The 16,005-nt window shown below is 48.6% G+C and overlaps 1 protein-coding gene across 1 annotated transcript in view; it reads left to right on the top strand.

The window, feature by feature from the left end:
- SCUBE3 (signal peptide, CUB domain and EGF like domain containing 3) overlaps positions 1-16,005 on the top strand; it is a 1,482,089-nt gene that overhangs the window by 158,629 nt on the left and 1,307,455 nt on the right. The window contains exon 2 of the mRNA XM_056557668.1: positions 1,218-1,338. The gene's annotated coding sequence lies outside the window, so the exon portion shown is untranslated. The remainder of the gene's footprint in view (positions 1-1,217; positions 1,339-16,005) is intronic.

The following is a 16,005-nucleotide window of genomic DNA, read 5'->3' as shown; positions in this document are numbered from 1 at the left end:
ATTGGCAGTTGAATATTTATTGAAACACAACTTTTTTATGTTTAATGGCATGTATTTCCTGCAGACCACAGGAGCATCGATGGGGCGAAGTTCTCCCCCTCTCTTGTCAACATTTACATGTGTTGGTGGGAGAGAGGGATTCTCTTCACCCCAAGCAATCCCCACAGTCACGCCCTAATTTGGTATGGCCACTACATTGATTATCTCCTATTTATTTGGGGATCAAGTGTAGCAGCCATACAGGGCTTTTCCGGTTATCTAAATCGGAATGAACTCAATTTAAAGTTCACGGTGACTGTGGAGATTGAAATGATCAACTTCCTGGATTTGCGCCTCTGGGGTGACAGAGAAAGCGGCCAGGTTATTTCATCCACTTATAGAAAGAGCACTGCAGTTAATTCCATCCTACATGCCGATTCCTGTCACCCCAGACACGTTATAGAAAATCTCCCCACAGGAGAATTCATCAGAGCTCGGCGCAACTGTACTCGGGAAGTTGATTTTAGGGAAGAGGTTGTCTCTATGGGCAACCACCTAAGAGCAAGGAAGTACCCTCAGTGGACTATAGATAAGGCTCTGGCGGTTGCAAGTAGTAAAGACCGTAAGTCCCTTATAGGTGCTACTAGAGACGGGCATGATGGAGCACCTTAATGGTGAGGAAGAAAATACAAATCATAATAGTAATGGAAATAGAAATGTTATTCCTAAAAGTAAGAGCAACTCACCAGTTATATTCTCCACTCAATATAGTGTAGATTTTCACACTATTAAAGTTATTAACAGATATATGCTAATCCTTACTAGTGATCCTGATTTCAAACAAGTTCTGACAGGTGGTCACATGTGTGTGTCTAAAAAAGCCCCTACCATTGGCCAGCGCCTTTCTCCCAGTTTGTTCCAGGATAAATTTCACACCAAGCCTACCTGGTTAACTTATAGTGGTTCGTTTAAATGCGGGGCAAGGAGATGTATATGTTGCAGTTTCATTCAAAATTCCACTACATTTGTGTCTACTGTGAATAATGTCACTTTTCCAATTAAGCAGTACATGAATTGCAACACGACGGGTGTCGTGTATCTTTTTACATGTAAAAGTTGTCAGATACAGTATGTCGGGTGTACTACGAATTCTCTGAAAATGAGGATTCGCAAACACATCTCCGATGTACCATATTTCTTATCTAGGAATGTCTCAATCTTCACATCTTCAATTACAGGGGGTCGAAAGAGTGATGGTTCCAGCAAGAGATCTTTTGGATACTCAAGTTAGGGACAAGATATCCACAGGGCCTTAATAGAAGAATGGATACAATTTTACATTATAAAAGAATACTGGAGGTATTTGATATTATGTTTATATGTCCATTAGTATGATTATTTTTTAACGAAATAATTATTTCCATACATGGTTATCATTCATACTTATGGTTTTCATAAAAATATATCAAATAATTTGACAGATGTATATATATTATTTTTTATAGTGTATCTATTAACATATTTAAGTTTGTTTCGTACTGTCCGATTTCCTCCGGTTCCGTGCAATAGCATAATCCCGCAGTGCACTCACATATATATATATATAAAAAGATTTTTTTTTTTTTATGTATGTGTACTTAGGATATGCGGTATATTTTCTTACTATTGTATAGAAATAAAACTAGTGTGTTTTTAACTAGTGTTTATATCTGTCATGTTTCTATGATTTCAAAATGTATTGCAGTAGCGGTTGCTAAGGGTTTTTGCATGTGGGTGGGACGCACCTGAAATTGCAGGTGTGTTCCGTGACGTCATGTCCGCCTACTCACATACAAAAAGAGGTCTTTGTGTACTATATCCCTTGTATGACTAAGGCCTTGTTCTAAGGCCGAAACGCGTCACTGTACCTGTGTTCCTGTATTTGCCATCTGGTGAAATAAACGTTATCCTCAGAGTTTTGGATGCTGGACTCCTTTCCTTTGCTCTAATCTGTTGCGGGCCCACGCCCCGTCCGTGCGCACCTGGGGTAAGCTGAAGCACTCTTTTGTTTCTTCTATGGTAATATATACATCGGCCAGAATTCTAGGTCCATATAAATTCCTGTTAACGAACATAAAAGTGCAATTAGGAATATGGCCAGAAAAAGTACACAAGAAAAAGAAAAAGAGAATTCAAAATACTGGGAAACAAGTGTAGCGAGACACTTTGTGCAAAATCACCATCAAGTATGCGATCTGGAGTGGATGGTATTAGAGGAGATAAATGGTACAAGGAAGGAAGAAATAAAAAAGAAACTACTAAGAAGGGAGGTTTTCTGGATAACAAAAATTAATGCTATGTCCCCGAATGGTATTAATGAAAATTGCAATTTTAATGTATTTTTGTGAAAAGTTCTATGCTGTTCTGATGTAATATGGGAATATTTTCTACCATCATTGTTTTGAATTCATAGATATGAAATCTCGTGACACTAAGGTCTATAAATTGTGGTGGTGGGTTACTCACATTAGGCTTGAGAAAGCGAGAGATCCTGAAACGTCGCCAATCAAGCTGTGGGTGAGCGTTCAAACGAGTCAAGCAAGGTGTACAGCTAATATGGACACTCCAACATGGAGCTCCGGTGGGAGCAGAAGAAATTGATCCTATGCTGTAACCTGTATCAGCGAACGAGCACTGGGTGATTATGTTGTGTTCTTATACACTGTTCCTATATAAAGTTTTTAGTATGTAGACATATGTTGGAAGTGTTGAAATTGGAACACAAATTTTGTTGTACGAGTGCAATTTCTACTAAGCTGTGTTATACTGAGAAGTGTGGAAACTCAGGTGGACTACGTCACACCTTTGTGCTAATACACACCCATACCCCTGTTCAGACTGACCCCCTCCGCACTTAACACCCGCTCTGATGGCATACTACTGGCCGGGCAGGACAGCTTTTCCAGGGCAAACTCGACTAGCTGCGGCCACAAATCAAGTTTAGCTGCCCAGAAGTCCAGCAGATCTTAAAAGTGTGTTGGCATAGGCATGTCAAGGTATGCCACCACCTGCTGGTTCAGGTCCTGCTCCAGGTCTACCTGCTGCTGTTGAGTTGCTTCACTATGTGGGTGAAGAAAGTTACTCATCAGCGACTGTAGACTCAGGCTGCTGCTGATGGAACTGGTACTGCTCCTGCCACCCCTCTCCAGCAGCCATGGCAGTGGAAGGTGAGTGCAGGGGGCCCACTGGTACAGACCTGTGAGAGGATGGACGATGGTGCCGATTTGGACAATTTGTCTGTCACTATGCAAGCAAGTGAGCATGCATCGTGCCATTTGAGCAAGTGACTCAGAGGGACTCCCTGCCTCCATCTCCACTGCATACTGCCACGGTGTGTCTGGGTCCTCTGTCTCAGCTTCCTCATAATCCTCTAGCTCCTCTGGCTGCTTCTCCTCACCTGTCAGATTACTAGAAAAATCACCCATTTGGCGAAACATAAACTGAGCTCCACTGTGCCGCTCCCCCTCCTTCTCTCCCTCCAGTTCAGCCCCCACAGGGCTCATGTGGGCGTGAGATGTAGACACCACGTTGCCAACACGTCTTGTAAGAAATGAAGCAGTGGAATGACGTTGTTAATCCCGTAATCCTGGCGACTTACTAATGATGTGGCTTCCTCAAAGGGCCCGAGCAAACGGCAGGTGTCACGTATGAGCTGTCACTGGTTTACATTGAAGTTACACAGGGGATCTTTTCTCTGTTTGTACAGTTGGTCCAACATATGGAAGGTGGAATTCCAACGTTTGGCAACATCACAAATCAGACTATTTTGGGGGATACCTTTCTGATGCGGCAGCTCAAGGAGGGTGTGCTTTGCGGTGTATGAGTGGCTGAAGTGCATGCAAAGTTTCCTTCCCATTGTTAGGATGTCTTGCAAAAGGGGGGAACACTTCAGGAACTGCTTGACAACCAGATTGAACACGGGTGCCAACCATGCAGGGCGCATGGCTCCACCTTCCCAGTCGCAGCGCAGGCAAGATGTTCTTCCCGATGTCAGTCACCATGGTACCCATTTCCAGTTTTCGTGGAGTAAGCCATATCCGATTTCTTTACAAAATTACTTTTAGCAGTTCCTCCCCTTTGTGACTCCGTTCGCCAAGGAAAACCATGTGAAGAACAGCGTGACTCCGCCATTCCCTGCACAAATGGTATGCTGAAGGGCCACTGAGACTTGTCTGTGCAGTTGAGACTGAGGACACGGTGGAGGATGAGGAGGTGGAGTCGCACACTGTCACAGGACCAACGGCCTGAGAGCGTGGAGGCGTGACCTATCCAAGTTGGTGCTGTGGCTGTGCAGGAACCACATTCACCCAGTGAGCCCTAAAGGACATCTATTGTCCCTTACCATAGTTACAGTGCCGGACGTCGGCACTGCCGTGCAGTTTGGTACACACCGACTGGCTCAAGGACTCCCACCTTCTCTTCCACAAAATTGTACAGGGCTGGTACTGCCTTCTTCGCAAAGAAATGACGGCTTGGCACTCTCCACCTCGGCTCGGCACAAGCCATCAGATCTCTGAAAGGGGCAGAGTCCACCACTTGAAAAGGGAGGGACTGCAGCACCAGCAACTTGGACAGGAGCACATTCAGCTTATGCACCATTGGATGAGTGGGCGCATACCGTTGTCTCTTGGACATGGCTTCACTGATGGAATGTTGGTGGAATGGCTGACTAAAAGCAGGAGGAGCAGGAGCATCTGGAGCGACAGAAGGAGGGTATGACACACAGCTCCCTTCGGCTTAGGTGGTGGAGTCTTGACTGGCTGAAAGAGGGAGCAGCGTGCCACTAGGTGATGCAGCAGGCTGGACCACTACATCGGAGCCACGGTTCTCCCAGGCCGCTTTTTGATGGTGAAGCATATGTTGATGCAAGGCCGTGGTGCCAACATTGAGACCATGGCCATGCTTCACCTTCTGCCGACATATCTTGCATGTGGCTATGTGAACCTCCTCAGGATGCTTGATGAAAAACTGCCACACCGCCGAGTAGCTGATTTTCCCACCAACAGTCCGCACTAATTGACTGCTACTGCCGCCGTCTCCAGGAACCCCTGTTCCACTACCTCCCAGGAAGGTAGGCTGCCACAGAGGAGGTGGTCTCCCCTGGACACGTTTGGCTCGAAAATTTCCACTTCTGCCACCACGCTGACTGCCAACCATGCTACCACTTTGCTGGCTCAACTGCTGCCTCATGGGATACCTGCAACTCTCTTCTCCTGATGATGACGAAGCCCCTTCTGCACCCGGCTCCCAATTGCGATCAGCTTCATAATCATCAACAAGTGTCTGTACGTCACTGATGTCCTCCTCAGGTTCCTCAACAGTGTCTGCTTCAGGACCCTGAACCCTGGCAACACCGCCTCCCACGTCACTCTCCTCATCACTACTTGCCCGCCTAGGGGAGGAAGCGTCGGATGTCTCCTCCACTTCTTGGTTGGGCAGTAGCTGCTGAATGTCCTCTATTAGATCGTCCTCAGTGAATGGTGGAGCTGAACCCACAGCATAAGATATTTCTGTAGGAGAGGGAACAGCATAGGACAGAGGAAATGAGAGGGCAGGGACTGCCCAGGGTTATGTCTTCGGAACCCTACGACTGTTGACTGGGGGTCTCAGATGTGACTTGTGATGAAGTGGATGACCGTGTTAACCAATCGACAACGGCAGATGGGTTGCTGGTCGAGACACAATCGCTAGCTGATAATGGGAGCTCAGGCCTCTCGCTTCGACTCCTGCTGCTACTCGCCCCAAGTCTGCTACGACCTCTGCCTGAAGGATTTAGGCCTCTGCCACTCCTCTGTGCACGTCCTGGCACTTCCCTGCCTGACATACTTGGTGCGTATATGAGGGGAGTACAATGCACTTCACTACGCTTAAAACAGTATTTGTCTAGAACAGCAGCAAGTGTGCACTTTTGGCTGGCCTTTCACAGTATCTAGGCCACTACACTACTTAGATGTAGGTATGTGGTATTCACTGATGAGGGCAGAAAAATGCTCTACAGTACACTTAAAAAGTATCTGAGTACAACACCAGCTGATTAGTACTTTTGCCTGGACTTTCACAGAATGTAGGCCCTTGACAGATTAACAGGTAAAAAAGAAATCACTACTTAGATGAAGATATGAGGTATGCACTTATGAGGGCAGAAAAATGTGCTACAATGCGACGAAAAACTGTAATTTTTTTTAAAAACACCAGCCGGTGATTACTTTTGGCTGTCCTTAGCCCCATCTCCATGCCAGGAGTTGGCCAAAGAACTTTCGTTGGTACCCTGGAAGCCGGCAAACTCATTGCTCCGAGAGGGCCTTGGTACATACGTTGGTACCCTGGAAACAGACAAACTCTCATTGCTCCGAGAGGGTCTAGGTACGATCTCTGGTGCCCGCAATTTGGGCCTACTTTCTTGATCCTGAGCAGGCCTTGGCACTTTGCTGTACGAAGAAGATGACTGTTGTTGGGGAGGCTTCTCCTCCTTGAGTACGGTGGTGGAGGCATCAGGAACAGACCATTTCGGCCTCAGGTTGAAGGGATCCGATTCCCAATCTGTAGACGGAAAGTATTTGAAGGGAAGCTGTGTTGGGGCCATTGGTCTGGTGACCGCAGCAGCCCATTCTCCACGCAGGCCCTGGACGGGGGTGTACTCCACTATCTCACACACCTCCAGAGAGTAGAACTTCTTATGAAGATATGGCCTCTGTACTGCTCTCCGGTTTACGAGGATGGTTTGCCCTGTATGGCAATCTAAGAGTGTCCCATAACCTCTGACCTTGTCGAACTTGGCCACAGTTGCTCTTCGTCATTCTAAAGGCTCCTCCCCTTCTCGGGGACGATCCCACTTGCGGATGAACAGTGCTTCCATCTCTTTGGCGTTCTCCTGGTAACGAATCCTCTCCTTAGGAGGCAAATTCAAATGCTTAAGGGCGTACAGTTCTCTGTGTTGGGCCTTTAATTTGTCCATCAGCTCAGCCAGCTCGGCTTCCTGACGGGCCCTTTCTCTTTGTGCAGTTGGGATTGGTGGGAGTGGCTTCCCAGGTATAGGTTGTAGAACCGCGTGCATATACTCGATGAGCCCCGGCTCGTCCCCAAAAATCCACTGGGGCAAATCTGGTGACCGTGGTCGTTCACTCGGCAAGCTGGACAGGGGTATTTCAGGCTCAAGGCTGGAGGAGGAAGAGAAGGCCTCTGGCGGGGTACTCACTAACGACTCCTCCGACGGGATCTTGGCCCACGAGCCCCAGGTCCTGTGGTGAGGGGACAATCTCACCGGCGATGCTACTCCGGGTGTCCCAGCGCAGTCTCCTAGAGGTGTATCCGGCCAGTCATCATCATCATTGGGCAGTGGGGGAAGATTGCAGGCCCCCTCTTCGTCCAATAACAACCGCCGCAGACGGTCGGCAATATCCTGGAACGGTTGGGCTGCGACCGTCACAACTTTCCGTTGCTCCGGTGCCATTTTGATGTTCTCACCACGTGGAGCGCTGCTTTCCTCCATGTCTGTACTCTCCGGCTCTTTGTGCAGACTAAAGAGGTCGCTGTGCTGGGTCTCCTCTATATTGGGCTTCCCCAAAATGGCTGCCGGCAGGAAGAACATCGGTGCAGCCCCGACTTCCAGTCCTCCCAGAAACGACTCCTCTGTTTCCAAGTTCCCTTTTGGCTGCGATACAGCCACTTGACAGCCACGCCCAGGGACGGGACGTAGCGCAGCGCGGGACTTTTTCGCGCGCTTCTACGACAGCAGCTTAACTCTTCCTGTGCTGACCGGACCAGAGGATCGTAGCATGTATTCATTTGCAGTTTGCACATTCTTGCTGCGAATAAATCTTCTCCTCCCCCCTTACTTTTTGCGTGGCCCCGTTGTATTGCGCACCACGCGCGCCGCTCTTGTACACAATAATGCGGTTTACAACACATGAATAAAGTCCATTATATTGGGGGGAGTACAATTTCACTAGTGGCAACAACAGCAGGCACACACCCGAATCCTGTTTGTCAAACGCCAAAAAGGCTTTGTGGTAAACCTCGGGGGATGTAGGGTAGTTGGAGTATTGCTGTTCTGAATAATAAAGGGTGCTGTTAACCCTTGTCACTCGTGACGACAAGGGTGAGGGTTAGAACTCTCAGGTAATGCTGGGCCTATCGCCACCCTTCCCAAGAGCGATAGGTGAGTGCGTAATAAATGGATTGTCCACAACCATTGTTTAACTGAAAACTTGCAGGAACTTTTACTGAAGATTTTCGATAGCAGGCAATATCAATAACATTCCAGATAACAAAGTCTATTTGTAGTTGAGCAGCGATTGACAGTTGGTTGGGATCAGATAAGCTCAGTTTAGCTTTAGGAGGATTCTGTTGCATAGATCCGCTGGATTTAGGGGTGCGTTTAGGTCCAGTGATCTTGTGGAGAATAGCGGGGAATTGTAGATCTATAACCGCTTTGGTATAGGCCGAGGCCGCAAGGCTTTGGCCTAGTAAACGTACTTGAAAGTTGCGGAGGTCCTACCTTGTTCAGTGTCAGAAACCCAAGAGCAATAATGCTGCTTGCTTGGCAGCGCAGGAACAAGAGAGAGAATAATGGCTGCAGCTCCCTTATGGGCAGGGGCTGTCCGTTTTGGATTGGTCCATAACAACTGTCACTCACCGTTACACGGCATTATAGATGAACCACCTAAGGTCCTTCAACATACCATAGAGTTCTGAGTAAAGGGTCACATGACCTAAGGTCCTGCGACACCAAACAAGTGAGTAATGAAACATACATATATACAATGACAATATAAATAAATATTAACTTACTAAGGGGTGACTAGGGGCTAACTAGGGAAGCGGACCCCCACAGTCCTAGGGACTCTGACTTTGGGGAGCCCCCCCCCCACCAAGGCACAGTATGAAATACATATAATTTAAATTAGGGTAAAAAAGTGTTGCTATCCCAGGGTGGCAAATAGTCTGTAGCGCTTATAGATGTATGCACGGAGCCTTGTATGGTTGATTACAAATAGTCTGAGTAGCAAAGTTGTATAATTCAAAGTAGGGAAGATATAATCTCCCGGGAAAAGGTGCAGTCAGCAGCGCTCTCCTCTTTTGGGAATCAGGCTAGTAAACCTGCAGCTCGTGCTGACCAGGTCAGCACAAGCTGCAGGCTTACTAGCCTGATTCCTAAAAGATGAGAGCGCCGCTGACTGCTCCTTTTCCCAGGAGATTATATTTTCCCTACTTTGGATTCTACCAGACCATCTTCCACCAGTTGGATATGGGACCAGTGCAGGCTGCACTCCTCAACACACCACCTAGTGTGGAGACAAGCGATCTGTGGTGTTGTGCTCATAGCACAACACCAAAAGGTGAGCAAGCCTTTACCTATATATTTTACTATATTTTTTCCCCTAAAAGGTTAATTGCGCTTAGATGCGCATTGGTCTCTCTGTTTTTGTTTCCTTCAAATTAAAGTCTCTGTATAACTCGTATCTGGTCAGGATACTGCATGTGGCAGCATGTTGGTAAGGGGTTAAAATCAATGTGCTCTGCAGCGCTGGGGTTTCCTTGTGCGTATCTCACTCTACCCTGGCGGCACAGGGATAGAGATTGGGGAGTGGGACATAGATATTCTCTTAATTGTAATCCTGTGGGTGCATAAGGCTGTGCTCTGCAGCGCTGGAGGACCCTCAAATTTGGACCACTCTACCCCGGCTGCACAGGGAAAGTTTTGAGCGGATTTAGGGATTTGGCACACTGTTCCTCTTACCAGCAATGTCCTGGAGCCAGGTTGCCGGAAAAAGGTTTTCGCTGGGGAGACGTGCGCTGGCAGACGGGATGCGTACAACCCCGGAAGCATGCTCCAGTAAATTTCTTGCGATCCGGTGAGTGATGGTAAAGATCGTCGGGTTTGCCAATACTGGGTTACAGGTGATAGAGGCCAGCCTCTATCACCGCTAGCCTCTAGACTTGAGGAAAGTGTACCCCCACTTTATACATTGCTCGCAGGTTGTATGGGATACACAACCTTTTTCACATTAGTACTCGTCTGGCAGTAATACTATTGATGGGTTGCAGCTACCTATACACGTTTTTAGCTTTTTTAATTAATGAAGTGGCTGGCCGCAATATGGCTGCCGATTATATAGGGCTGTGACATCACAGGGGTGACTGGCTGCTGATAGGCTGCATCCTGCATGTGATTCAGGGTCATACCACCTACTTCCCTTCCCGCCTTGCCTTCCTGCCTTCCCAGCGTCCCTTGCCCCATATACTGATATGTGGATCTGCCAGGCGGTCGAATCGCAACTATGACATCATCAAACAAACTATCTTGGATTTTTATGCCATTACCCTGAAATCATATCGCATCCAATTCCGGGATCTTCCAGCTGTTACCAGAGGCTCCTTTAGGATGTATGCCCACAAGATGTCCTAGGCCTGTTAGCGATGGTTGGAAATGGAAAAGGCCGACACCAAAGGAGGATGTTTTGCAACTCATTCTGAAAGAGCAGTTTTATGCCTATTGCCCCCCAGAGATACAGGAATGGGTCCGGGAGAGAAATCAACCTTCCCTGGATAGAGCCTCAGTCCTGACGGATCAGGTGCTTACCATCAAGCCTCAGTGGAAGAGACTGCTGGAGAACAAACTTCAGAAAACAAACTGGAAAAAAAAATCTACGGTGAAAAAAAAATCATTGTGAGACAAAATTGAAAAAAAAACACAGTTTTGTAAATTTTGGGGGCTTCCGTTTCTACGTAGTACATTTTTCGGTAAAAATGACACCTGATATTTATTCTGTAGGTCCATATGGTTAAAATGATACCCTACTTATATAGGTTTGATTTTGTCGAATTTCTGGAAAAAATCATAACTTCACGCAGGAAGCAACTTCACAGCTTAATAGTATAGCAGTCCATGAGAGTGGGTCTCCAGTTGTTCTTAGGATGGTCTTGTCAGCTTGGGGCACAGATCTTAACAACTGACTCTAGCATTGTTACATATTATATATCTCCTTTTTTGAGGGACTCCATTCCCCCCTCCCCTCTGGTCCCACCAGGGGGGGGGGGGGCATCTCTTATCTCATATATGGGATCAGAGACCCCTTACATCCTGCTACTTCAAAGAAAACTCCTGACTTCAAAAAGAGGAAAACAGCAGACAGGCCCCAATTGACTGCAATACACAAAAACAAAGGATACACCATCTGAATGACCCCTCACCCCCCAGGTCTTAGTTTATACATAGATGCAATTATAAGACACATGTATGTTTCCATAATCAGGCCTTGGGCCTGACACTTACCACATCTCCTCTTCGCCTACCGGGAGGTACCTCAAGAGTCCACAGGATTCTCCCCATTGGGAATGCATAGTTACATAGTTAGTACGGTCGAAAAAATACATATGTCCATCAAGTTCAACCAGGGAATTAAGGGGTAGGGGTGTGGCGCGATATTGGGGAAGGGATGGGATTTTATATTTCTTCATAAGTATTAATGTTATTTTGTTCCAGGAATGCATCTAATCCTGTTTTAAAGCTGTACATTTTTCCTGCTGTGACCAGTTCCTGAGGTAGACTGTTCCATAAGTTCAAAGTTCTCATGATAAAGAAGGCGTGTCGCCCCTTGAGACTAAACTTTTTCTTCTCCAGACGGAGGGAGTGCCCCCTCTTCCTTTGGGGGGGGTTTAACCTGGAACAGTTTTTCTCCATATTTTTTGTATGAGCCATTAATATACTTATATACGTTTATCATATCCCCCCTTAAGCGTCTCTTCTCAAGACTAAACAATTGTAACTCCTTTAATCGCTCCTCATAGCTAAGATGTTCCATGCCCCATATTAGTTTAGTCGCGCGTCTCTGCACCCTTTCCAGCTCCACAGTGTCCCTTTTATGTACAGGCGACCAAAACTGAACAGCATATTCCAGGTGAGGCTGTACCAATGCTTTATAGAGGGGGGTATTATGTCCCTGTCCCTTGAGTCCATGCCTCTTTTGATACATGACAATATCCTGCTGGCTTTGGAAGCAGCAGCCTGACATTGCATGCTATTCTGTAGTCTGTGATCAACAAGTACACCCAGATCCTTTTCTACCAGTGACTCTGCCAGTTTAATCCCCCCTAAGACATCCGACGCATGCATGTTCTTAGTACCCAGATGCATAACTTTACATTTATCCACATTGAACCTCATTTGCCAAGTGGATGCCCAGACACTTAGTCTATCCAAGTCATCTTGTAACCTATACACATCCTCTATAGACTGTACCGTGCTACAAAGCTTGGTGTCATCTGCAAAGATAGAAACAGAGCTGTTAATACCATCCTCTATATCATTGATAAATAAATTAAACAACAGCGGGCCCAGTACTGAACCTTGGGGTACACCACTAATAACCGGGGACCAATCAGAGTACGAATCATTGACCACCACTCTCTGGGTACGATCCATGAGCCAGTGTTCAATCCAGTTACAAACTAAAATTTCCAAACCCAAAGACCTTAACTTACCTGTCAGACGTCTATGAGGGACAGTATCAAACGCTTTAGCAAAATCCAGAAACACTATATCCACAGCCATTCCTCTGTCAAGGCTTCTACTCACCTCTTCATAAAAGCAAATTAGATTGGTTTGACAACTTCTATCCTTAGTAAACCCATGCTGGTTATCACTTATAATACTATTATCCCCTATGTATTCCTCTATGTAATCCCTTATAAGTCCTTCAAACAATTTACCCACAATGCACGTTAAACTTACCGGTCTATAGTTTCCCTGGGGAAGACCTAGAGCCCTTTTTGAAGATTGGCACCACATTCGCCTTGCGCCAGTCCCTTGGCACAATACCAGACACCAGAGAATCTCTAAATATCATGAACAGGGGTACAGATATTACTGAACTTACCTCTCTAAGAACTCTTGGGTGCAATCCATCTGGCCCTGGAGATTTGCTTACATTTACTTTACTTAACTTACCTTGTACCATCTCTACATTAAGCCAGTTCAGTACATTACATGATGTGTTACCAGCACTGACCTGGCCAATGTCAGCTCCTTTTTCCATAGTGTATACAGAACTAAAGAACCCATTCAGTAGCTCCGCCTTCTCTTGATCGCCCGTGACAACCTCCCCATTATCATTATTAACCCCTTAAGGACACAGGACGTAAATGTACGTGTTACGCCTAGCGCTCCGGTCCCCCGCTCCTCCCCGGAGCGCTCACGGCGTCTTTCTCCCTGCAGCTCCCCGGTCAGTCCCGCTAACCGGGAGCGCTGCTCTGTCATGGCCGTTGGGGATGCGATTCGCACAGCGGGACGCGCCCGCTCGCGAATCGCATCCCAGGTCACTTACCCGTTCCCGTCCCCTGCTGTCATGTGCTGGCGCGCGCGGCTCCGCTCTCTAGGGCGCGCGCGCGCCAGCTCCCTGAGACTTAAAGGGCCAGTGCACCAATGATTGGTGCCTGGCCCAATTAGCTTAATTGGCCCCCACCTGCTCCCTGGCTATATCTGGTCTCCTCCCATGCACTCCCTTGCCGGATCTTGTTGCCCTTGTGCCTAGTGAAAGCGTTTGTGTGTTTAAAGCCTGTGTACCAGTACTTCTGCTATCTCCCCTGACTACGAACCTTGCCGCCTGCCCCCGACCTTCTGCTACGTCCGACTTTGCTTCTGCCTACTCCCTTGTACCTCGCCTATCTTCAGCAGTCAGAGAGGTGAGCCGTTGCTAGTGGATACGACCTGGTCACTACCGCCGCAGCAAGACCATCCCGCTTTGCGGCGGGCTCTGGTGAAAACCTGTAGTGGCTTAGAACCGGTCCACTAGCGCGGTCCTCCCCATCCCTCTCTGGCACAGAGGATCCACTACCTGCCAGCCGGCATCGTGACAGTAGATCCGGCCATGGATCCCGCTGAAGTTCCTCTGCCAGTTGTCGCTGACCTCCCTACGCTGGTCGCCCAGCAAGCTCGTCAGATCGCCCAACAAGATCACCAGCTGTCGTACTTGACCACCATGACACAGCAACTCCAGTCACAACTACAGCAAGTACAGTCACAGCTACAGCAGCAACAACCATCTCCTCCGCCAGCTCCTGCACCCCTTCCGCAGCGAGTGGCCACTCCTAGCCTCCGCCTGTCCTTGCCGGACAAATTTAATGGGGACTCTAAGTTTTGCCGTGGCTTTCTTTCGCAATGTTCCCTGCACTTGGAGATGATGTCGGACCAGTTTCCTACTGAAAGGTCTAAGGTGGCTTTCGTAGTCAGCCTTCTGTCTGGAAAAGCCCTGTCATGGGCCACACCGCTCTGGGACCGCAATGACCCCGTCACTGCCTCTGTACACTCCTTCTTCTCGGAAATTCGAAGTGTCTTTGAGGAACCTGCCCGAGCCTCTTCTGCTGAGACTGCCCTGCTGAACCTGGTCCAGGGTAATTCCTCCGTTGGCGAGTACGCCATACAATTCCGTACTCTTGCTTCTGAACTATCCTGGAATAATGAGGCTCTCTGCGCGACCTTTAAAAAAGGCCTATCCAGCAACATTAAAGATGTTCTGGCCGCACGAGAGACTCCTGCTAACCTGCATGAACTCATTCATCTAGCCACTCGCATTGACATGCGTTTTTCTGAAAGGCATCAAGAGCTCCGCCAGGAAAAAGACACCTCTCCCACAGTCTCCACTGCAATCTGCGCCTAGGCCTCCCGCCGAGGAGGCCATGCAAGTGGATCGGTCTCGCCTGACCCTGGAAGAGAGGAATCGCCGTAAGGAAGAGAATCTTTGTCTGTACTGTGCCAGTACTGAACATTTTTTGGTGGATTGCCCAATCCGTCCTCCACGTCTGGGAAACGCACGCTCGCACCCAGCTCTCGTGGGTGTGGCGTCTCTTGATGCTAAGTCGGCTTCTCCACGTCTCACGGTGCCTGTTCGGATTTCTACTTCAGCCAGCTCTCCCCTCTCAGCCGTGGCCTGCCTGGACTCTGGAGCTTCTGGGAATTTTATTCGGGAGTCCTTAGTGAATAAATTCCGCATTCCGGTGACCCGTCTTGTCAAGCCACTCCACATTTCCGCGGTCAACGGAGCCAGGTTGGATTGCACCGTGCGTTACCGCACGGAGCCCCTCCTAATGTGCATCGGACCTCATCACGAGGAAATTGTATTTTTTGTCCTTCCTAATTGCACTTCCGAAATTCTCCTTGGACTACCCTGGCTTCAACACCATTCCCCAACCCTGGATTGGTCCACTGGGGAGATCAAGAGTTGGGGTCCCTCTTGTTCCAAGGACTGCCTTCAACCGGTTCCCAGTACTCCCTGCCGTGACCCTGTGGTTCCTCCTGTATCCGGTCCCCCTAAGGTCATTAAGGACTCTGCCTGCCACAGGAAATGCCTCTCCCCCCCTCCCAGTCCCATCAGGCAAGCCTCTGTGTCCCCTCATGGCCCTCGTCCTGGTGTCACACTGCCCCGTGCCAGGTCTCGCCCTCTGCCCTCTCTCCCCATTCCTACTCCTGCTGTTCTGCCTGCCGTTGAGGAATCCCTCCATCCTTTCCCGGTGTCCTCATCCCAGGGGAGGCAGTTACCGGACAAAGAGAAGGGGAGACCTAAGGGGGGTGGTACTGTTACGCCTAGCGCTCCGGTCCCCCGCTCCTCCCCGGAGCGCTCACGGCGTCTTTCTCCCTGCAGCTCCCCGGTCAGTCCCGCTAACCGGGAGCGCTGCTCTGTCATGGCCGTTGGGGATGCGATTCGCACAGCGGGACGCGCCCACTCGCGAATCGCATCCCAGGTCACTTACCCGTTCCCGTCCCCTGCTGTCATGTGCTGGCGCGCGCGGCTCCGCTCTCTAGGGCGCGCGCGCGCCAGCTCCCTGAGACTTAAAGGGCCAGTGCACCAATGATTGGTGCCTGGCCCAATTAGCTTAATTGGCCCCCACCTGCTCCCTGGCTATATCTGGTCTCCTCCCATGCACTCCCTTGCCGGATCTTGTTGCCCTTGTGCCTAGTGAAAGCGTTTGTGTGTTTAAAGCCTGTGTACC

This window comes from Hyla sarda, chromosome 2 (assembly GCF_029499605.1).
Source record: "Hyla sarda isolate aHylSar1 chromosome 2, aHylSar1.hap1, whole genome shotgun sequence".
In the NCBI taxonomy this organism is placed as follows: Eukaryota; Metazoa; Chordata; class Amphibia; order Anura; family Hylidae; genus Hyla; species Hyla sarda.
Note: the sequence above shows the minus strand (reverse complement) of the source record. Positions and strands in the feature narration are given on the sequence as shown.